At 45.5% G+C, this 23980-nt stretch overlaps 1 protein-coding gene across 4 annotated transcripts in view; it reads right to left on the reverse strand.

The window, feature by feature from the left end:
• Window positions 1–23980, reverse strand: part of FSTL5 (follistatin like 5) — a 1350822-nt gene that overhangs the window by 316307 nt on the left and 1010535 nt on the right. The gene's annotated exons all lie outside the window — the stretch shown is intronic.

Genomic DNA, 23980 nt, shown 5'->3' on the forward strand with positions numbered 1-23980 from the left:
TCACCTAGTTTTTTATATTAGAAGGGACATAGGACTCAAGGACTCATCAGATCCAACAGCTGCTGCGGATCCACAGGTCAGACCATATGGCCAATTCACAATAGCAGATAGGAAGAGATGTGGATATAAACCGATGTCATATTAAGACATCCACATATTTACATTTTCGCTAAAATCACATTATATTAATTGTTGTTACTATGAATTTCATTATTGAGCAATAAAGGAGAAACCAATTTGGTAAATTGATTCACTACCATAAAAAATACGTATTTAAAATTCACTATCTCTGAAAGGGAACAAACAATGACCACAGTCAATATTCACTAATATGGGGGACTTCACTTTACCATGGATTCATAATATCCTTATGTCCAAGGATGGTAAAGCCAAAATTTAAATATGTGGATGTCTTAATATGATGTAACCTGTCTCTTACAATTTACCACACAGGCCACTCATATATATATATTTATTGAATTATTTTATTCATCACTTAAATCTTTTATCATATATTAATTAAATCAATTTATTTATTTTACAATTTTGCTGTCGGTAATGTATATAATATTTATTCTTTTCAAGATTTTCTTTGAACTTGACATGTGGCTCATCCGTTTGAGGGACTGGTCAATTCCAGACTCACATACTTTTGTACGAGTTCAGATCTGCATTGTATATATGAAAACCTTTTTCTGTTTTTTGCAGTTTTCTTTTCCTCATTTTTTTCGATTCTGATATACATGTAAAAGGAAATAAGGATGTTCAAATAGTAGAATGTTAATTTTGTAACTTTTAATAAACATTTTCTTTGGTTGATTTTGCGCCAACCCTATGAACTTTGACACTGTTCTGACATGTGAGTATCTCTTGGCGCCAGATTTAAATGTCTCATCTATTTAAAAGGTATGTAAGGATATTATACACTTCTCCTGAGGAAGAAGTTATGTTAACTTCAAAACACATTGTATTTTGTCCATATACTGGGATTGTGATTTCTACAGCAGCGTGGCTTATATCAACGTCTCATTCTATCTGCTATCTTCATCATCCTGACAAATGGCAGCAGATTTTAATCAAGATTGACTTGGTACATTTGTCCATTCATCTTTCCTTCAATCATATGACATTTGCCAATGCAGTATGCTAATAAACCGCAAAAAATTATGATGTTCCTACCTCCAAACTTTTGGCCTTTAAAAAGTTCAATTTCATTCTGATCTGACCAGACTTTATTCTTCCAGTATTTCCCAGGCTTGTCTAAATGTTGTTGAGCAAACTATAAATGCACGTGAGCATGTTTTTTGTTCAGCAATGGAGTCTTGCATGGTGCGCGTGCATACAAGCCATTACTTAATGGACAATTTTTCTGACAATTATTTTCACTCCTTTTGTCTGAAATCTTGTGGGGAGCACCTAGTAGTGGCCAGTTTATGGTGAAATGTTCTTTCCAAATTGGGAATATGGCCCTAATAGTGGTCACTGGAACTTGCAATAGTTCAAATCGGAAATATGGCCCTAATAGTGGTCACTGGAACTTGCAATAGTTCAATAGAAATTCTTCTGTCAATGCCATCAGTATGTTTTGCAATCGTAAGATTGCAGAGGCCTTGAGACAGCTTATGGGTTTTGTCCATCATGAGATGTTTCTTGTGTGGTGCCTTTTTATAGGCCATCAGTGGAATAGATGATATTATTTTTCACTCTGCTTTCTAATTACTGATAGATTTCAAGACTTTCCATGTCTTTTTGCACTTCTTTTCTTCATGTGTTCAATGTTTTTTTCCTGCATCATTTTTTATTGTTACACATAACTTAATTTATGGCCATCTATGGTTTGATTTCTTTGCTTGTGTACATTGGATGGGTTTTTACCGACATCTGGAGAGAATTAAATGTCAATTACACCTTTAGAAATATATTTACTTACAAAATTAGTGATGTGTTCAATACTTATTTCACCTGCTATATATCAGAATTTTCACTATGTCTTGGGGTTCATGGTTTGGTTTTTGAAACATGGCTAGAACTGTTAAGAAAAAAATCATGTGGTTTTTATCACTAATTTCCTCAGTTTTGTGATGCAATTTTTGACTTTGTGGGAAATCTGCAAAAACTGTGAGCTTCACCTCTATTTCCTGCAATGCTGCAGTGTTGCCTCAGGGTTGTCAGCTCAATACAAAAAATGAATGTACCAATGCCAAATCTCAGGGAGCCTAACTATCACTGAGCTTTATAAAAATTGGTCTTCTTGGGAGAGCCAAAGGAACATTTTGGGAAGATCTAGATGGGACAAATGTGCACAGATAGGCCAGTACCGTAAGATCAAGACGGTGGTAAGGATGATGGTTGCACTCACCTGTAAGGGTTGTGTAAAGACACAACACCATTAGAAGCCAGTTGTGCCGTAACTGCAGCCCTGTGGCTATAGGGTAAGAGTACGGCAAAACAGTAATATAACAATGTGTGGACTGAGCTCATGGAAAGGATGAGATCTGGAGATTATAAACAAGGTTTTTTTTAGTTACCATCGCATTGTGTTGCCGAATTGGTGCTTTACTCAATGTAGAACATCAAGTGTGGACACTTCCTTTCTAATCTTAAGAAAGGCGCTGGTGCGGTGTCAAAACACATTGGTGAAAGAAAAAACCTTGTTTATACACTCTAGATCTCATTCTTTCCATGAGTGCAGCCTGCACATCTTTGTAATCTCTCCCTTGACAAAGGGACCTTTTGGGCCTCCAAAATCTACAGGGTCAAGGTGCGCCTGCATCCCCTGTACGCACTATAGTTACATCTCTGTATACTACAGATCAACAGGATACAATGAGATAAAATGCACACATATTTATTTATAAAATAATCTTTATCTTCATAATATTAGAATATGAATTTAACATTCGTACACCTAGAGTCACGTTACATACAACACCAGACTACTAAAAAGTTGGTTATTAAAGAAATGCTAATACAAATAAAAATGTCCAAACAGATTTTACTGTGTTGTACATCATGTAAGTTGAATGCATATTACTATACATTTCTTTAAAAAAAAACTTAGAACCATCTGCAGTTCATCTGAAAGCGTTTGTGATATTTAGAAATGAATTCATGCAGAGCTGCATATTAACACTGAAACAGTGTCAGAAAAAGCAGCTGCCTCTGATTAGATAATCATAAAGCATTACAACCCAATCATTCACAAGCAAGCTGGCACCAAGTTTCTCTGCGTATACTTATCTTTAGATCTACAGAACCTGTGGTGGTGTATTCAATTATATGCAGGCAAAAATCTTGATTAAGCAGCCAGGAACATATGCACACTTTTTTAGTTTTGGTGTCTCTATAAAATTGTGTTTTAAAGAAAAAGGTATTCAAGTACTTGATGATATATACTGCTTACAGTGTATTTCAAAAGTATTCAACCCTTTCAGGAGTCAACAGATTTCAAATGACAAAGATAGAAATTTTTCCAGTCAATGGTTCTTTTGCAAACCAGATGCTGAATTAAGGAAACAAATAGTTTTTAAAACAATGAAAGGGATTGTCTTATCAGAGTTATTTATGATATTTATGACCCGTCCCTACAATATTTCCAGAACTCATGCCATGGCCATTGTGGCTGGAAGGTTAACTGAGAATCTGTGACTCTCCCCAATCACTTCCGTGGGGCTTACATGTTATTGGAGAGAGTCATCTCAGTGATGAAGCAACTGTCAACAGTGAAAAAAATCTATGATGAGATAGTTTTTGATGCTGGATCAATTGTGACAAAATGGAAGATGAGGTGTTAGGGGTCGAGTTCCCGCCTCTGCACAGGGGAAATCTCGGGCCATCTCCACTGCGGTCTCCCATTCTTCTTCTTCCCAGGTTTTGTCAATGGTCAGCCAGTTTACCGTCCAATTCCGGACTCTAGCCTCTGAGCTAGAATGGCCAGATAAAGTCCTTATTACGGTGTTCTGTAGAGGACTGGCAGACCATGTGAAGGACGCCTTGGCCACCAGAGAGATTCCCGCCACACTGGAGGAGCTCATTTCTCTATCTACCTGCATCGACCTCCGTTTTAACGAGCGGAGGTTAGAGCAGACCCAGTATAGGCAGAGGTTTTCACTGGCTCCCACCTTCGCCAGACCTCTAGAATCTCCTGTTCTGGCGTCCGACTCCCATGAGGCCATGGAGGTTTCTCGAGCGGGACCTAAGTCTCATACCACTCGAGTACCTGTGGTATGCAAATAGTGCCAACAACTAGGACATTATGCTAATAAATGTCCACGGCGGTCGGGAAGCGATCGCGTCTAGTAACCATTGGAGAAGGTTCACTAGACACATCAGCATTTTTCTCCAAGCTGTCCTTTAAAGGGACAATCATGTTAAGCTCATCCACTCTAACAGTCGAGCTTTGTGTGGATTCAGGAGCAGAGGGAAATTTTATGTCCTCTGCCTTTGCTCTGCATCACGCAATACCTCTGGTGATGCTCGCCAAACCAGTAACTGTTAGAGTAGTGAATGGGTCGACACTTCCCTTACAAATCACACACCAGACTGTCCCTTTCACGTTATCAATGTCCCCTTCCCACTAGGAGATTATTTCCCTTCTTGTCCATCCCGAGGGAATGGACGAGATTCTGCTGGGAATAACCTGGCTCCATTCTCACTCCCCACATATTGAGTGGACCTCTGGGAGGATATTGGGTTGGAGTGATTCATTTAAGGGCACATGTGTGAGAGGGTGCGTTCAGGTTTCCACCACCGAGATACCCGCAGATCTTTCTCCCCTCCCAAATGCTATTGGTCCTATGCAGACGTCTTCTCCAAAAAGGCTGTGGAGACCTTTCCGCCTCACCACCCCTATGACTGTCCTATTGATCTCTTGCCTGGAGCAGAACCTCCTCGGGGACGGGTCTATGCCCTCTCTCTCCCAGAGACGGAAACTACTGTATGTCCCAATACATCCAGGAAAATTTGGCAAGAGGTTCATTAGGAAGTCAGTGTCACCTGCAGGGGCGGGGTTCTTCTTCGTGCAGAAGAAGAACGGAGAATTACGACCTTGCATAGATTACAGGGGTCTGAACGCCATCACCGTTAAGAATAAGTACCCGCTGCCCCTGATTTCTGAGCTCTTTGATAGGCTATGGGGAGCAAGGGTATTTACAAAATTAGATCTGCGGGGTGCTTATAACCTGATTCGCATCCCTGAGGGGAACGAATGGAAGACGGCATTTAATACCAGGGATGGGCACTATGAGTATCTGGTGATGCCTTTCGGGCTCTGTAATGCCCCAGCCGTTTTCCAAGACTTTGTCAACGACATCTTCTGGGATATGCTCTCCACCTCGGTCGTAGTCTATCTGGATGATATTCTCATCTTCTCTCCAGATATTGACTCCCACCGGAGAGATATTGGCAGAGTCTTCGACCTCTTACAGGCGAATTCTCGTTAGGGCTAGCGGAACGCACCAAATAATAAGACAGATAGTGTATGGTGCGTTCGCAGCCCGGGGTCCACCGTGCAGAGATGGAACCTGCTGCCAAGTAATGACGGACTATATGGCGGTACTCATAAGTATACACACGTGGGTTAAACTTCACCCAGCGTGAAGGAAGCGATCCTGTTGCGTCACAGGATCGCGGTACCGCACATAGAGGGCGAGCAAGTAGTCAGCGAACTCAACCCCAACTGGGATTGAAGTCCGATTAGACCCTTGCTGGCACAACACCGCAACTGGGTGTGTAAGGAAGCTGAATACCAATATTAGGGCACAAGAGTGCATGCGGTGCCGCACTGACGAACGCCACTAACCACCCAGGCTTGGGTAAGGAAAGCACAGAGGAAGTGCACGGCGCCGTACTGGCGGTCACAGCAACTGGACGCTGTAACGTGTGATTCGTGCTGCAGGCTAAGTCGGGCGCGAGATAGCAACCATACACCTTCCACGAACAGACATTCAATAGGGTAGGGGTATCCAAGGACGACTTGCACTTACAACATACACACATTAACAATTGTACACTAGCGCATGGCCGTGCGGTCATGCGCAGTTTATATAGTTGCAGCACAGGAAGTGGCCACAGAAACTTTGCCCTTCCAAGACCTGCCAAGAGGACCAATGGAATGTGCTGCAGAGCCTGAGCACATGACCCTCGATCTCCAACGGGAGATCTTGCCCTGGGCATGCTCAGTGTGTGCAGACAAGGACTTAGTCCCAGAGAAGTCCGCTCGCTGCTGACCAGCACTGGCTTTAATGGCAGAAGCTGAAGAAGCAGCAGTAACTCTCTGTACAGAGTGAGAGTGAGCAAGACGCTGGGACCGACGTCTCTGCTGAGCAGACTCCACTGTGGCTGGATAAGAATGGGAGACCGCAGCGGAGATGGCTCGAGATTCCCCCTGTGCAGAAGCGGGAACTCGAGACCTAACATTACCCCCCCTCCTAGGGCCCCCCCCTCCTTGGGCCTCGCTACGCTCGAAGGCAGCAATGAGCTGTGGGGCCCGAATGTTTTCAGCAGGCTCCCATGACCTGTCCTCTGGGCCATAACCCTTCCAATCCACCAGATAGAGCTTTTTGCCGCGTACCACCTTGCACCCCAAAATAGCGTTCACCTCGTAATCGTCCGTAGACGAACCCGATGTCCCGGCAGATGACTCCGAAAACCGGGACATGTATACGGGTTTCAAGAGGGACACATGAAAGGTGTCGGTGATACCCAAGCGTGGAGGAAGAGCCAAACGGTAGACCACAGGATTAACCCGTTCGAGAATCTTGAAGGGACCCAAGTAGCGAGGAGCAAACTTAGTGGACTCAACTCGCAGCCTGATGTTACGGGCGGAGAGCCACACCAAGTCGCAAAGGAGCAAAGGTCGGAGCGGGGCACCGATGAACATCGGCGGAGGACCTCATTCTCTCCTTGGAGGCCCGAATGGCATCCTGAGTGCGGTCCCAAATGTCCCGTGCCTCCACAGCCCAGTCTGCCACCCTGGAGTCAGCAGAAGACACAGGCATGGGCACAGGAACACGCGGATGCTGGCCGTAATTTAGGAGGAATGGAGTCTGACCGGTGGAGTCGGCTACGGCATTTTTAAGTGCAAACTCTGCCCACGGTAGCAAGGATGCCCAGTCATCCTGACTGGCAGAAACAAAATGTCATAAATATGTGACCAAGGTCTGGTTGGCCCTCTCTACCAACCCATTCGTCTCGGGATGATATGCCGAAGAGAGATTCAACTCAATACTGAGTAGACGACAAAGCTCTCTCCAGAATCGAGACGCAAACTGGGGACCCCAGTCACTAACAATTTTGTCTGGCATACTGTGTAGGCGAAAGATATGCTTGACGAACAAGACAGCCAACGCCCGTGCAGAAGGTAGCCGTGGAAGAAGCACCAAGTGCACCATTTTGGAAAAATGGTCGGTGATCACCCAGATAATGGTGCAGTTACGAGACTTGGGTAAGCCCACCACAAAGTCCATCCCGACCATCTCCCAGGGCCTGTCCACCACCGGCAGAGGATAAAGCAAACCAGCTGGCTGTTGCCGAGGAGTCTTGTTCTTGGCGCAAGAGACACACGCCCGAACATACTCTGCGACATCACGAGCCATATGCGGCCACCAGTACGTCCTCGCCAGTAACTCAGATGTCCTTTTGGTACCAAAATGTCCACCCACCCTGGACGAGTGTGCCCAAGAGAGAACCTCCGGTCGCAAATTGGATGGAACAAAAGTCTTGCCTGGGGGCACAGACTCTAGCGAAACCGGGGCCACAGTTCTCAAGCTCTCGGTGGGGACAATAAGCCGAGGCTCCTCCTCCTCCTCCGCAGATGACACAACGGAGCGAGAGAGAGCGTCGGCCCGAATGTTCTTCTCCCCAGAAAGAAAATGGAGGGTGAAATGAAACCGGGAGAAGAATAAGGACCATCTGGCCTGGCGAGAATTCAACCGCTGGGCTGTCTGCAGGTACACCAAATTTTTATGGTCTGTGAAGACTTGGAAGGGAAAACGTGCTCCCTCCAAGAGATGTCTCCACTCCGAGAAAGCCAACTTCATGGCTAGCAACTCCCTGTCCCAGATGGAATAATTCCTCTCTGCTGGTGAGAAGGTCTTGGAGAAAAAGAAGCAAGGATGCTTCCGACCTTGAGCATCCTTTTGGAAGAGGACTGCTCCAGCACCAACAGAAGAGGCATCCACCTCCATGATAAATGGCTTATCAACATCGGGGCGATGTAGGATGGGAGCGCTAGCGAAGTGTGACTTTATAGAGGTAAAGGCCTTGGAGACCTCCTCAGACCACAATTTGGGATTCGCCCCCTTCTTGGTGAGAGCAACCAAGGGAGCTACCAAAGTTGAGAAGTGCGGAATGAACTGGCGATAATAATTAATGAACCCCATAAAGCGCTGCACCGCTTTAAGAGAATGGGGTTCCTGCCAGTCCATCACAGCCTGTAGTTTGGCAGGATCCATAGCCAATCCCTGGGCAGCGATGATGTAGCCTAGGAAAGGTAAGGACTCCTGCTCAAACATACACTTCTCCAACTTGGCATAGAGGGAGTTTGCCCGTAGGAGGTCGAAGACTTTGCAAACATCTCTCCAGTGGGAGTCAATATCTGGAGAGTAGATGAGAATATCATCCAGATAGACTACGACCGAGGTGGAAAGCATATCCCGGAAGATATCGTTCACAAAGTCTTGGAAAACGGCTGGGGCATTACAGAGCCCGAAGGGCATCACCAGATATTCATAGTGCCCATCCCTGGTGTTAAAAGCCGTCTTCCATTCGTCCCCCTCACGGATGCGAATCAGGTTGTAAGCCCCCCCAGATCTAGTTTAGTAAATACCCTTGCTCCCCGAAGCCTATCGAAGAGCTCAGATATCAAGGGCAAAGGATACTTATTTTTAACGGTGATGGCGTTAAGACCCCTGTAGTCTATGCATGGACGTAGTTCCCCATTCTTCTTCTGCACGAAGAAGAACCCTGCCCCAGCAGGTGACACTGACTTCCTAATGAATCCTCTTGCCAGATTTTCCTGGATGTACTGTGACATTGCCTCCGTCTCCGGGAGAGATAGCGGATAGACTCGACCCCGGGGAGGCTCAGCACCAGGCAAGAGATCAATAGGACAGTCATAGGGGCGATGGGGCGGAAGGATCTCCGCCGCCTTTTTGGAGAACACGTCTGCATAAGACCAATACTGCTTGGGGAGAGAGGAAAGATCTGCGGGTACCTCAGTAGTAGCAACCTGAACGCACTCCCTCTGCCACCTACCCCCACAAGATTCGCCCCATCCCAGGATTCTGCCAGAGGACCACTCGATATGAGGAGAGTTGTACCGTAGCCAAGGTATTCCCAACAGGACCTCATCAATTCCCTCAGGAATGACGAGCAGAGATATAATCTCCTGATGAGATGGCGACATGGACAGAGTAAAAGGGATGGTCTGGTGTGTTATCTGTGAGGGCAGTGTCGACCCATTCACCACTCGTACCGTTACTGGTTGAGCTAGCATAACCAGGGGTATTGCGTGACGTTGGGTGAAGGCAGAAGACATAAAATTGCCCTCCGCCCCAGAATCCACGCAGAGCTCTACCGAGTGGGAGAATGAGCCTATAGTAATTGTCCCCTTAAAGGACAATTTAGAGGCAAACGTCGCCGTGTCTAGTGCACCTCCACCTACTACCACTAGACGCTGACATTTCCTCGACCGCTGAGAACATCTGGTGGCTAGATGTCCCGACTGCTGGCATACATGACAGACCTTGAGTGCACCAGCGGTCCGGGACTTAGATCCCGCTTGTGACACTTCCCTGGCCTCATGTGACTCAGGAACCAGAACCGGAGATTCCAGAGGTTTGGCTAAGGTAGGAGCCAGCCGAAACCTCTGCCTACACTGGGCTCGCTCTAACCTCCGCTCGTTAAAATGGAGATCAATTCGAGTGGAGACAGTTATTAACTCCTCCAGTGTGGCAGGAATCTCCCTAGTGGCCAGAGCGTCCTTAACGTGGTCAGCCAGGCCCCTCCAAAATATGGGGATAAGAGCTTTATCCGACCAATCCAGCTCAGAAGCTAAAATGCGGAATTGGACGGCAAAATGACTGACCAAGGACTCACCCTGAGTTAATGCCAGCAGTTGGAGCGCAGTATCATGGGTGACTTGAGGTCCTAAAAAGACCTGTTTCAGAGTGCTCAGAAACAGCGGAGCACTCTGCACCACATGATCGCCACGCTCCCACAGCGGCATAGCCCATTCCAACGTGCTGTCCGACAAGAGAGACACTATAAATCCCACCTTAGCCCGCTCTGTGGGAAAACGTGCAGCCAGGAGCTCGAGGTGAATAGAGCACTGACTCACAAATCCCCTACAAAATTTGCTGTCACCAGAAAATTTTTCTGGCAGCGGGAGGCGAGAAAATGTCGGAGCAGGGGTGGCAATGGACAGGGTTGCTGCAGCCACGCTAGCAGCCTGTACAGCAACTGCGGTAACATCCACAGCTGAGGTTGCGCTCTCAAGAGCCGCCAACCTACCCTCCAGCTGCTGGATATACCGCAAGGATTGCTGTTTGTCCGTCATTACTAGCCAGACCCTGGCGCTAGTGTAATGTTAGGGCTAGCGGAACGCACCAAATAATAAGACAGATAGTGTATGGTGCGTTCGCAGCCCGGGGTCCACCGTGCAGAGATGGAACCTGCTGCCAAGTAATGACGGACTATATGGCGGTACGCATAAGTATACACACGTGGGTTAAACTTCACCCAGCGTGAAGGAAGCGATCCTGTTGCGTCACAGGATCGCGGTACCGCACATAGAGGGCGAGCAAGTAGTCAGCGAACTCAACCCCAACTGGGATTGAAGTCCGATTAGACCCTTGCTGGCACAACACCGCAACTGGGTGTGTAAGGAAGCTGAATACCAATATTAGGGCACAAGAGTGCATGCGGTGCCGCACTGACGAATGCCACTAACCACCCAGGCTTGGGTAAGGAAAGCACAGAGGAAGTGCACGGCGCCGTACTGGCGGTCACAGCAACTGGACGCTGTAACGTGTGATTCGTGCTGTAGGCTAAGTCGGGCGCTAGATAGCAACCATACACCTTCCGCGAACAGACAGTCAATAGGGTAGGGGTATCCAAGGACGACTTGCAGTCACAACATACACACATTAACAATTGTACACTAGCGCATGGCCGTGCGGTCATGCGCAGTTTATATAGTTGCAGCACAGGAAGTGGCCACAGAAACTTTGCCCTTCCAAGACCTGCCAAGAGGACCAATGGAATGTGCTGCAGAGCCTGAGCACATGACCCTCGATCTCCAACGGGAGATCTTGCCCTGGGCATGCTCAGTGTGTGCAGACAAGGACTTAGTCTCAGAGAAGTCCGCTCGCTGCTGACCAGCACTGGCTTTAATGGCAGAAGCTGAAGAAGCAGCAGTAACTCTCTGTACAGAGTGAGAGTGAGCAAGATGCTGGGACCGACGTCCCTGCTGAGCAGACTCCACTGCGGCTGGATAAGAATGGGAGACCGCAGCGGAGATGGCTCGAGATTCCCCCTGTGCAGAAGCGGGAACTCGAGACCTAACATTCTCTCTATGCAAAGTTGGAGAAGTGTATGTTTGAGCAGGAGTTTTTACCTTTCCTGGGCTATATCATCTCCGCCCAGGGATTGGCTATGGAATTTTCCAAACTACAGGCTGTGATGGACTGGCAAGAACCCCATTCTCTTAAAGCAGTACAGCGCTTTATGGGGTTCATTAATTATTACCGCCAGTTCATTCCCCACTTCTCAACTTTGGTAGCTCCCTTGGTAGCCCTCACCAAGAAGTGAGCAAATCCCAAATTGTGGTTTGAAGAGGTCTCCAGGGCCTTTTCTTCTATTAAGTCTCATTTTGCTAGCACTCCCATCCTACATCGTCCCGATGTTGATAAGCCGTTTATAATGGAGGTGGATGCCTCATCCGTTGGTGCAGGAGCAGTCCTCTTCCAAAAGGATGCTCAAGGTCGGAAGCATCCTTGCTTCTTCTCCAAGACCTTCGCACCAGCAGAGAGGAATTATTCCATCCGGGACAGGGAGTTGCTAGCGATGAAGTTGGCTTTCTCGGAGTGGAGACATCTTTTGGAGGGGGCTCGCTTTCCCGTTCAAGTCTTCACAGACCACAAAAATCTGTTATATTTGCAAACAGCCCAGCGGCTAAATTTCCGCCAGGCCAGATGGTCCTTGTTCTTCTACCGGTTCCACTTCACCCTCCATTATCTCGCTGGGACAGGAAAATTCGTGCTGATGCCCTCTCTCGCTCTGTTGTGTCATCTGAGGAGGAGGAAGGGGAGCCTTGGCTTATTGTCCCTTCTGAGAGCCTGAGAACCATAGCTCCGGTGTCGCTAGAGTCTGTGCCTCCGGGCAAGACTTTTGAACCCATTAATTTGCGACTGGAGGTTCTCTCCTGGGCTCATTCGTCCAAGGTGTGTGGACACTTTGGGACAAAGAGGACATCTGAGCTGCTGGCAAGGACGTACTGGTGGCCACATATGGTCCGTGATGTCAGAGATTACATTCAGGCGTGTGTCTCCTGCGCCAAAAATAAGTCTCCTCGACAACGGCCAGCTGGGTTACTCTATAATAATAATAATAATAATAATCTATCCCTAACTAGCCATGCGCTAGTATCAATGCATGACATGAGTTTTGCGCCAGTGTGGTCACGCTTGTGTGTATTCAGGGACCTGGCTGAAATAAGCTACTAGAATACCGGCTCCTCCAGTGAGGAGATTGTATATTTGCCTCCTGGACTGCGTGACCACAAGCACCCTAACTCTATCCCTTTCCGGTGGCAGACAGGCCCTGGGAGATGGTCGGGATGGACTTTGTGGTGGGTTTGCCCAAGTCTCGTGGCTGTACCATCATTTGGGTTATCACTGATCATTTTTCTAAAATGGTGCATTTGGTGCCGCTTCCATGGTTACCTTCTACACGGGCCTTGACAGCGTTGTTCATGAAACACATCTTCCGCCTACACGGTATGCCGGTCAAAATTGTCAGTGACCGGGGTCCCCAGTTTGCATCTCGGTTCTGGAGGGAACTTTGTCGTCTTCTCAGCATTGAGTTAAATCTCTCTTCCGTATATCATCCTGAGACAAATGGTTGGTAGAGAAGACCAACCAGACCTTGGTCACATATCTGCGACATTTTGTCTCAGCCAGGCAGGATGACTGGGCATCCTTGCTATCGTGGGCAGAGTTTACGCTGAACAACACCGTAGCCGACTCCACTGGACAGACCCCATTCCTCCTTAACTATGGTCAGCATCCGCGGGTACCTGTGCCTATGCCCGTGTCTTCCGCCGACTCCAGGGTGGCAGACTGGGCTGTAGAAGCACGGGATATTTTGGACCGCACTAAGGATGCCATTCGGGCCTCCAAGGAGAGAATAAAGCCCTCCGCCGATGCACATCAGCGCCCCGCTCCGACCTTTGCTCCTGGCGACTTGGTGTGGCTCTCCGCCCGTAACATCAGGCTGCAAGTTGAGTCCACTAAGTTTGTACCTCGCTACTTGGGTCCTTTCTAGATCCTTGAACAGGTTAACCCTGTGGTCTATCATTTAGCCCTTCCGCCACGCCTGGGTATCACCGACAACTTTCATGTGTCCCTCTTGAAACCCGTATACATGTCCCAGTTTTCTGAGTCATTTGCTGGGACATCGGGTTCGTCTACGTATGATTACGAGGTGAACGCTATTTTGGGGTGCAAGGTGGTACGTGGCAAAAATTTTATTTGGTGGACTGGAAGGGTTATGGTCCTGAGGACAGGTCCTGGGAGCCTGCTGAGCACATTCGGGCTCCGCAGCTCATTGCTGCCTTCGAGCGTAGTAAGGTCCAAGGAGGGGGCCCTAGGAGGAGGGTTAATGTTAGGGGTCGAGTTCCCGCCTCTGCACAGGGGGAATCTCAGGCCATCTCCGCTGCAATCTCCCATTCTTCTCCTGCCACAGTGGAGCCTGCTCAGTGGAGATGTCGGTCCCAGCGTCTCGCTCAGTCTGACTCTGTGCAAAGGGTTACTGCTGCTTTTACTGCTTCTGCCATTGAAGCCAGTGTTGGGCAGCGGCGAGCAGATGCTTTTGGGATTAAGTCCTGCTTTTCCCCTTCTGAGCATGCCCAGGGTAAGATCTCTCATTGGAGATCGAGGGTAACATGCTTAGATACTGCAGCAAGACCCATTGATTCTCCAGGAAGGTCCTATAGTTCCTCAGGCTCTGTTGCAGCCTCTCATTGGTCCTTCTAGGAAGGTCCTGTACGTGCTGCAGCTATATAAGGTTCGCATGGCCGCACGGCCATGCGCTAGTATCAATGCATGACATGAGTTTTGCGCCAGTGTGGTCACGCTTGTGTGTATTCAGGGACCTGGCTGAAATAAGCTACTAGAATACCGGCTCCTCCAGTGAGGAGATTGTATATTTGCCTCCTGGACTGCGTGACCACAAGCTGCTATCTGCTCAGCAGTTACTGTGTATTCCTGAGGAGTTTAACAGGACACAGTCCTTTCTTTATAGCGACTCTGTGAAGCAACAGAGTTCTCTTCTACCGCCATATTGTGCTGCCATTTGCCAGCAGCAGGTTCTTTTCCTGCACGGGGGACCCCAGGCTGCGAACGCACCAAATAACATCTCTATATTTACTCGGTGCGTTCCGCCAGCCCTAACATGAAGTTGCTTTATATGACTCGGGAACTGCATAGAAAATGCCACTCTTTAAGAGTAAGGCTACACTGTGATTTCATCTACAACACCAGTCGCATACTAACGTGATGAAGGAGTTTAGGTCACCTTGCTAAACCCAGAGTACTTCAACATCAACAGTCAGGACAAGGAGGATTGTTAGCAGCTTGCTTGTCATAGTCGCCTTACATTGCAATGCTGCAGTGGCACATAATGAACTGTGTCACAGCCCATAGTGCCACGTAGTCACAGACTATTGGCTTGTGCAGATGACAGTATTTTTGGTGGAAGTGCGATCTAACAAAACATGGGATCACACAGGGACCGTTCACATGTCTTCTATGGGACCGTGCACATGTGTTCTATGGGACCGTGCACATTGTAGCATGAGCAACATTTGACTTGGCATTGTTAGAAGATTATCTATATTGTTCCTAAATAATGTATAACTTCAAGAATTATTAACTGAACAAGAAGTTAGATCTCATTATATTGTGGTGGCAGGGCCACTTTCACTGATATTTTGAATAGGTGCATTGCTTAGACCACATTATATGGACCATGTTATTCACAATTTCTCTAGTAACATAAATTACTATAGAACTACAAAAACTAGCCTCCTTGGAATGCATTGTCATTACCTTCCATTATTACTGCAAACTGTTTTGTACAGTAGCTAATACAGTGTCTCCCTATGAGATGTTTAATTTCAATGTAGCTTTTTGCCTTTATTAATAAAAATAATACGATCTGTGGTTTAACATAATAAGAACAGTAATTTGTGGTTAGAAATTCTGAGTGTTCATGAACTCTTTTTGTACTCCAGTTATCCCTATCTTTAAAAAGTTTGCATCTATTATCTTTCATTTCTCTTAATGTGTTAGGCTTTCCTAGGAGACTATTCAATACAGCATCTTTTACATGAAGAATGACTTATGTGAATTTCCCCCTAGTCTATTACTTTACATCCTCAGTATGTGACCTCTCATTTAGCATTCATCTTTCTATTATCTTTTAATATTCTTGAGGCATTTGGAATTTCCATCACGATTCCCTTACCTCTTCATTCCACTAAGCAGATAGGATGCATGTTAATTAAGATTTTCTAGTTGTATGCACCTTCTTTAGCCCTCAAAAAATGTTCACAAGTAAACATAATTATTTCAGCAGTTGTTTTTATGAAGTAGGGATTAAGGACAAATTACACTAATTAATATATTCTAGTGTGAAAATTATTTATCAAAATGCAGTAATATACCATGTATTAATCAAAACTTAAGATGGGCAGCATTATGAAACTTATTCTTTTGATTACTGATTGAATAATTTATGAAGTACAAAAGTAGTTCTAATCATTTTTTAATTCCTAGGATTAAAATGAGAAAAGAATGAAAACAGGTAATAAAAAACAAGTAAAATTATGCTTTTTTCCCGACTGAGTATCGAGGGTTTGAGTGCCATGATCGATTCCCCACCCCACATGTTCTGCGCACATTACACAGCCAATGAACATTAGTCATGTTAGCTACTCATATTACTGTGATTTGCTGGCTGCATCGCGTTACTGCGTCTTATATAAGACCCGATGACTCGATGCTCGGCACACTATCCTCTGGAAGCAGTTCAGGGAGAGTTATTATAAGAGGGAGAGTTTATTTAAAAGCAGGCATATAGGCAAGGTTTAATATTTCTACGGCAATACTTGTACATCGCTGCTGCACCATTAAAAGAAAAGTCCTTTTCAGGCTATATACTGTGCCTTTTCTAGTAAAAATGCTGTTACCTGCATTATGTGTAGGGATAACTGGTGGAGAGGGGGTAATTTTGAATTACAGGCACATAGGCAGGGTTTATTAACACTATTGCAATACTTGTATACTGCTGCTGCACCACTAAAAGAAAAGTACTTTTCAGGGCTTCATATTTTCTTTTCCCTATTAATATCAGAAAGTTTTCAAGCATATATTATATACCTAATTTAAAATGCACAAGGCATACAGTAAGGTATGGGGAACTGGACCTGATGCTGATGGTGCATGCAGAGACAGAGGTCATGATCCAGGTGAAACTGTACCTGCTGCGGGAGCATAACAAATATGCTCATCCACAAGACCTAGCTGCCTGTACTATTTTGCATGGTGGCGCAGGACACCACTCTTAAAGCCAGAACAGTGTGAACAGGTGGTCTGTGGGATAACAGATAATGCTTCCAGGATGTTTCCCAGCATCACCCTGTCTTCCACACAGTCCAGTCTCAATAGCCAAGAGTCTGGACCACATAATCTTTACCCTATTCCTCCTTCCTCCACCATAGAGAGTGCCAGAAGACAAGTGAGCCCATGCTCGGACACTCCGAGGAGATATTTACATTTTCATTTATTGATTCTGGCATCTCACCCTGCACGTTTCAAGTGGGGCATGAGAGGATCATGTGTAGTGATGCCGAAATAAACCCCTTAATGACCACCAATACGTCTTTTAACTGACCTGAGATATAAGAGAATAACATCCTCATACAGTTGGCAATCCAGCAGCTGTCGGCTGTACACTATAGCTGACAACTTGCTGCATCAGCCACAGTCAGTGTTTGCACCGTCCAAATCTGTTTAACCCCTTAGATGCTGCTGTCAATAATGACTACATCGTTATATATGGTTAACAGAGTGTGGGGGCTTCCTCTTTATCCCAATTGGTGCTCCCAGATCTTGATTTTGTGGTCCTGATGTTTGCCATGACAATTCACGACCAAACAGCGGCCTTAGAGTCTAACGGCTGTAGTCATCTGTTCAGAAGTTAGAGGCATTTAAGTGGTAAAAATATACATTTTCATTCCTATCATGCCACTTTGCATTAATTCCTGAAAAGCATCTGAAGGGTTAATAAACTACCTGACAGCAGTTTTCGATATGTCAGGGGGTGCTGTTTTAAAAATGGTATAACTTTTGGGTGTTTCCCAATATATGGGACCCCTAAAGTCACTTCAAACATGGATAAGTCCCTAAAAAAATAAATTTTGTAAATTTCCTTGAAAAAATGAAAAATTACTGCTACATTTTTAAACCTCCTAAAATGCCAACAAAATAAAATAACACTTTACAAATGATGGTGATGTAAAGCCGACATGAGGGAAATGTTATTTATTAATGTATTTCTGTGGTATGACTGTCTGGATTAAAGGGATAATCATTCAAAGTTTGAAAATTGATAATTTTTTAACATGTTTCTCATATTTCTGATATTTTTCATAAATAAACACAAAACATATAGACCTAAATTTACCATGATCATAAAGTATAATGTGACACGGAAAAACAGTCTCAAAATCACAGGGATTTGTTGAAGCGTTCCAGAGTTACCACATATATTGACACTTGTCAGATTTTAACAAATTGGCTCCGTCACTGTGCGGTATGGCTATCAGAGGTACAGGATGATAAGACACAGTTGCAAGCAAGTGATGTTAAGTCAACAAGTAAAGGGGACCACATTGCGAAAGTGGTGGAAGAGGTGGTGGATAATTAAGTCACTGACCGAACCTGAAATGTTGCCATTCAGAGTGAGGACAGCACCGCAAAGGAGGTGAGACTTTCAGCGCCACAACAAGCAGGAATAGGCAGTGGGGTTGCCAGAGGGAGAAGACGGTCAACTGTTCCCAAGAGAACAAAAATGCGGCAAGTTCCCAAGCCAAGAGTTAGATGTTCCCCAGTCAGGTGTTCTTTTGTAAAGAAAGTACAGATGAAAAAATAATTGTCATTTGAAACCTGTGCAATACCAAGATCAGCAGGGCCTGACCACTACCATTCTGACCACCACAGGCACATGTCATCAAAGCACTAGACTAGGTGAGGTGAGCCGAATGCCTTGGTCCACAATTAGTGTTTGTGGGTGACACCAGTGCCTACCCTGTTGAGGAACTAGGCACGGATGTTTCCCACCCTGCACCTGTTGTTGTACATTGGCAAATGAGGTCAGCAACCATGTTCAATTCTTAGTCCTAGTGCTGCATTCAGCTGTCTCTATCCCAGGCCTTGGAATGCAAACTAAAATATCCAGCCAACCACCCTGTGAGGGATGAGGGAGACCCCATTTTGGATTATAGGTACAGGACTCTTACTCCGCTCCTGGAATGTGCCTCCCACCCTTGGCATTCCCCAGGATCAATCTTTTACCTTAATTAAAACTCCAGGAACAAGTTCTTTGAAGCTCGGTGACTAGCAATTAGCACAAGGGTGTGAGTTCGATTGCAGGCACAGCCAAACTGGATTCCTTTTGTCTAACTTGTGCACTACAGGTCACAGTAAGGCTCTGAGGTATTGAATCTGGAAAATGACCTATAATAACAGAATGCAATATCTGTGTGTCTAGCCGAGCACATAATTGGAACTGGCATTCCTTCCCCACACGCCCGTGCCTAGCCCAGCGTAACATAGCTACCAGGAATTGCATACAGTAGGCATATTTAGACTCTATGCACAGATAAAATCCAGCAGAATCCAGTGGCACCGCTGCCATTCCATTCAGAGCTTCAGGCGGAAAGCTATGAACTGGTTCTGGACAGAAAATCAAACTCTCAGAGATGAGAGGAGAGAGGCTGCACAAGCCCAGGGGTGGGCACAGAGTGTGGGAGGGAACAGCCTAAGAGATAAGAGACAGCTGCTCATTTTAAGTTTAGTTTTTCTACTGGCAGGAGAATCCATTAGCTGATGCTGCCAGGAAAACCACAAAGCTAAGATTTGGACCTGTGATCCATTAGCGCCTCTCTGTGGTCACATGCTACATAACACGGTAATTGCAACCTATCAATACTCTATTTTTGTACTGCACACCTGACTGCATACTTGTATATTGTTCTGTATATATATATATATATATATATACCAGCATATTTCTAGTGCGCCTTTTCGGTGATTAAATATAAAAAAAATTAATCTTGGGCTGCTCTTTTATCTCGATACACGAATCCCCAAGTCCGCATGCTCGGTTGGTTATATTATACTCTGATAGTGACGGCGGGGAAGTTTATATGTATGTATTCATCCTGGACTGGTGATGTATATCCCCCTCACTGGGAGCGCCTCAATAACTCATACCTATAAGGGAAGCCTTTCTGGTGACTATTTGCCCTTGGTGCAGTTCACTTACTTTTCTGGGGCAAGTGGTGGTGCAGAGAGCCTATCCCTGTTGGGCCCTTCTTTCCCCTTCCCAGAAGAGAGGGAAGGCAACATACCCCTTCCCCTGCGCGATTTGTCACACACCCACAGTCCCAATAACTAAACTGACATATTTCCTAACTCCTCGCCCTGGAAATGCTGCTATTTATGCTTGTGTAAACTGATTCTTTCCACAACCTCATGTCAGTGGCCATCCCTCAGTAATAGTTCCATAGCCACCACTATTTTTCCAGTGTGCTGTCCGTGCATTACAATAGCAGTTACTGGACCGCTCCACTTAACGACCGACACGTGGACAAGTTTTTTCAGGGTGTCCTCCTTTGTAATGTTCACAGGATGTGTATGAGGCCTACCTCTACAATTCTTATATATATATATATATATATATATATAGATATAGATATCTATATGTATATATATATACAGTGGGGCAAAAAAGTATTTAGTCAGTCAGCAATAGTGCAAGTTCCACCACTTAAAAAGATGAGAGGCGTCTGTAATTTACATCATAGGTAGACCTCAACTATGGGAGACAAAATGAGAAAAAAAAATCCAGAAAATCACATTGTCTGTTTATTTAACAATTTTTTTGCATATTATGGTGGAAAATAAGTATTTGGTCAGAAACAAAATTTCATCTCAATACTTTGTAATATATCCTTTGTTGGCAATGACAGAGGTCAAACGTTTTCTGTAAGTCTTCACAAGGTTGCCACACACTGTTGTTGGTATGTTGGCCCATTCCTCCATGCAGATCTCCTCTAGAGCAGTGATGTTTTTGGCTTTTCGCATGGCAACACGGACTTTCAACTCCCTCCAAAGGTTTTCTATAGGGTTGAGATCTGGAGACTGGCTAGGCCACTCCAGGACCTTGAAATCCTTCTTACGAAGCCACTCCTTCGTTGCCCTGGCGGTGTGCTTTGGATCATTGTCATGTTGAAAGGCCCAGCCACGTTTCATCTTCAATGCCCTTGCTGATGGAAGGAGGTTTGCACTCAAAATCTCACGATACATGGCCCCATTCATTCTTTCATGTACCCGGATCAGTCGTCCTGGCCCCTTTGCAGAGAAACAGCCCCAAAGCATGATGTTTCCACCACCATGCTTTACAGTAGGTATGGTGTTTGATGGATGCAACTCAGTATTCTTTTTCCTCCAAACACGACAAGTTGTCTTTCTAGCAAACAGTTCCAGTTTGGTTTCATCAGACCATAGGACATTCTCCCAAAACTCCTCTGGATCATCCAAATGCTCTCTAGCAAACTTCAGACGGGCCCGGACATGTACTGGCTTAAGCAGTGGGACACGTCTGGCACTGCAGGATTTGAGTCCATGGTGGCGTAGTGTGCTACTTATGGTAGGCCTTGTTACATTGGTCCCAGCTCTCTGCAGTTCATTCACTAGGTCCCCCCGCGTGGTTCTGGGATTTTTGCTCACCGTTCTTGTGATCATTCTGACCCCACGGGGTGGGATTTTGTGTGGAGCCCCAGATCGAGGGAGATTATCAGTGGTCTTGTATGTCTTCCATTTTCTAATTATTGCTTCCACTTTTGATTTCTTCACTCCAAGCTGGTTGGCTATTGTAGATTCAGTCTTCCCAGCCTGGTGCAGGGCTACAATTTTGTTTCTGGTGTCCTTTGACAGCTCTTTGGTCTTCACCATAGTGGAGTTTGGAGTCAGACTGTTTGAGGGTGTGCACAGGTGTCTTTTTATACTGATAACAAGTTTAAACAGGTGCCATTACTACAGGTAATGAGTGGAGGAAAGAGGAGACTCTTAAAGAAGAAGTTACAGGTCTGTGAGAGCCAGAAATCTTGATTGTTTGTTTCTGACCAAATACTTATTTTCCACCATAATATGCAAAAAAATTGTTAAAAAAACAGACAATGTGATTTTCTGGATTTTTTTTTCTCAGTTTGTCTCCCATAGTTGAGGTCTACCTATGATGTAAATTACAGACGCCTCTCATCTTTTTAAGTGGTGGAACTTGCACTATTGCTGACTGACTAAATACTTTTTTGCCCCACTGTATATATACTAGATTGTGGCCCGATTCTAACGCATCGGGTATTCTAGAATATGCATGTCCCCGTAGTATATGGACAATGAGGATTCCAGAATTCGCGGCACACTGTGCCCGTCGCTGATTGGTCGAGGCAACCTTTATGACATCATCATCGCCATGGCAACCATTATGACATCTACGTCGATACTGTGCCCGTCGCTGAATCAGAAACGTGAGATGTCTACGTCCTTTATGACATCATCGTCGCTGTGCCCGTTGCTGATTCAGAGACGCGGGATTTCTACGTCGATGCTGTGCCGGTCTCTGATTGGTCGAGGCCTGGAGGCCTCGACCAATCAGAGAGCCGGGATTTCCAGGACAGACAGACAGACAGAAAGACAGACAGACAGACGGACAGACGGAAAAACCCTTAGACAATTATATATATAGATATAGATAGATATAGATATCTATATGTATATATATATATATATGTATCTATATATATAATTGCCTAAGGGTTTTTCCGTCTGTCTGTCTGTCTTTCTGTCTGTCTGTCTGTCCTGGAAATCCCGGCTGTCTGATTGGTCGAGGCCGCCAGGCCTCGACCAATCAGCGACGGGCACAGCGACGATGATGTCATAAAGGACGTAGAAATCCCGCGTCTGATTGGTCGAGGCCGCCAGGCTTCGACCAATCAGCAACGGGCACAGCGACGATGATGTCATAAAGGACGTAGACATCTCACGTTTCTGATTCAGCGACGGGCACAGTATCGACGTAGATGTCATAATAGTTGCCATGGCGACGATGATGTCATAAAGGTTGCCTCGACCAATCAGCGACGGGCACAGTGTGCCGCGAATTCTGGAATCATCATTGTCCATATACTACGGGGACATGCATATTCTAGAATACCCGATGCGTTAGAATCGGGCCGCCATCTAGTATATATATATATATATATATATATATATATATTACCATTGGGTAAATATGTTTTAGCCCTTGCACTTATGCTTTACTAGTCTTGGAGTCACACTCCTTAGAAATGGGAAAAAAGAGTTTTCTGAGGACCTTTTCTAAATGTCTTCCAGGGAGTATTGCAATCCCTCCTTCCAATTTTGGGCAGGCCTTTTGCTTAGTGCATAACAGAATGTTATGTGGCCCTCCTTTGTGTCTAATACAGTGCATATTGGAGTTCCTCTTCCTTCTAATTTTTGACAGTTCTTGGATTCTCTGCATGGGCTTCGTGAATTTCTGTGTCCCTCCTTCATAAATTACACAAGAGGTGTCTAATCAACTTACACGCCACATGCCCAGATAAGGTAGTAAAATGTTAAAGACTACCTGGTGGGTGTAGTTTTATTTTACCCTCTACTGTGTCATCTACTGTAGTCAAAGGCGACTGGGAAATACAGTGAGATATTTCCTTGCTATTAACCCCTTCACGACATGCCCCGTACAAGTACGGGGCATGTCGTGTCTCCCTCTTTGATGTGGGATCCGGCGCTGAGCCCACATCAAAGTCACAACATGTCAGCTGTTATGTACAGATGACATGTGCGCGCAATAGCAGCAGGTGGAATCGTGATCCACCTGCTGCTATTAACCTGTTAAATGCCGCTGTCAAACGCTCACAGCCTCATTTAACTACTGCTTCCGGCCGCGTGGCCAGAAATAAGCGCATCGCTGACCCCCATCACATGATCGGGGTCAGCAATGCATCAGGATGGTAACCATAGAGGTCCTTGAGACCTCTATGGTTACTGATGCCGGCCTGCTGTGAGCGCCACCCTGTGGTCGGCGGTCATAGCAAGCTTGCAATTCAGCTACATAGCAGCGATCTGATGATCGCTGCTATGTAGCTGAGGCAATCGAGTTGTGCCAGCTTCTAGCCTCCCTTGGAGGCTATTGAAGCATGGCAAAAGTAAAAAAAAATGTTTTTAAAATTATGAAAAAAATAAAAAATATAAAAGTTTAAATCACCCCCCTTTTGCCCCATCCAAAATAAAACAATAACAAAATCAAACCTACACATATTTTGCATCTCCGCATTCAGAATTGCCCGATCTATCAATTAAATAAAGCATTAACCTGATCGCTAAACAGCGTA

This window comes from Ranitomeya imitator, chromosome 1 (genome assembly GCF_032444005.1).
Source record: "Ranitomeya imitator isolate aRanImi1 chromosome 1, aRanImi1.pri, whole genome shotgun sequence".
NCBI lineage: Eukaryota > Metazoa > Chordata > Amphibia > Anura > Dendrobatidae > Ranitomeya > Ranitomeya imitator.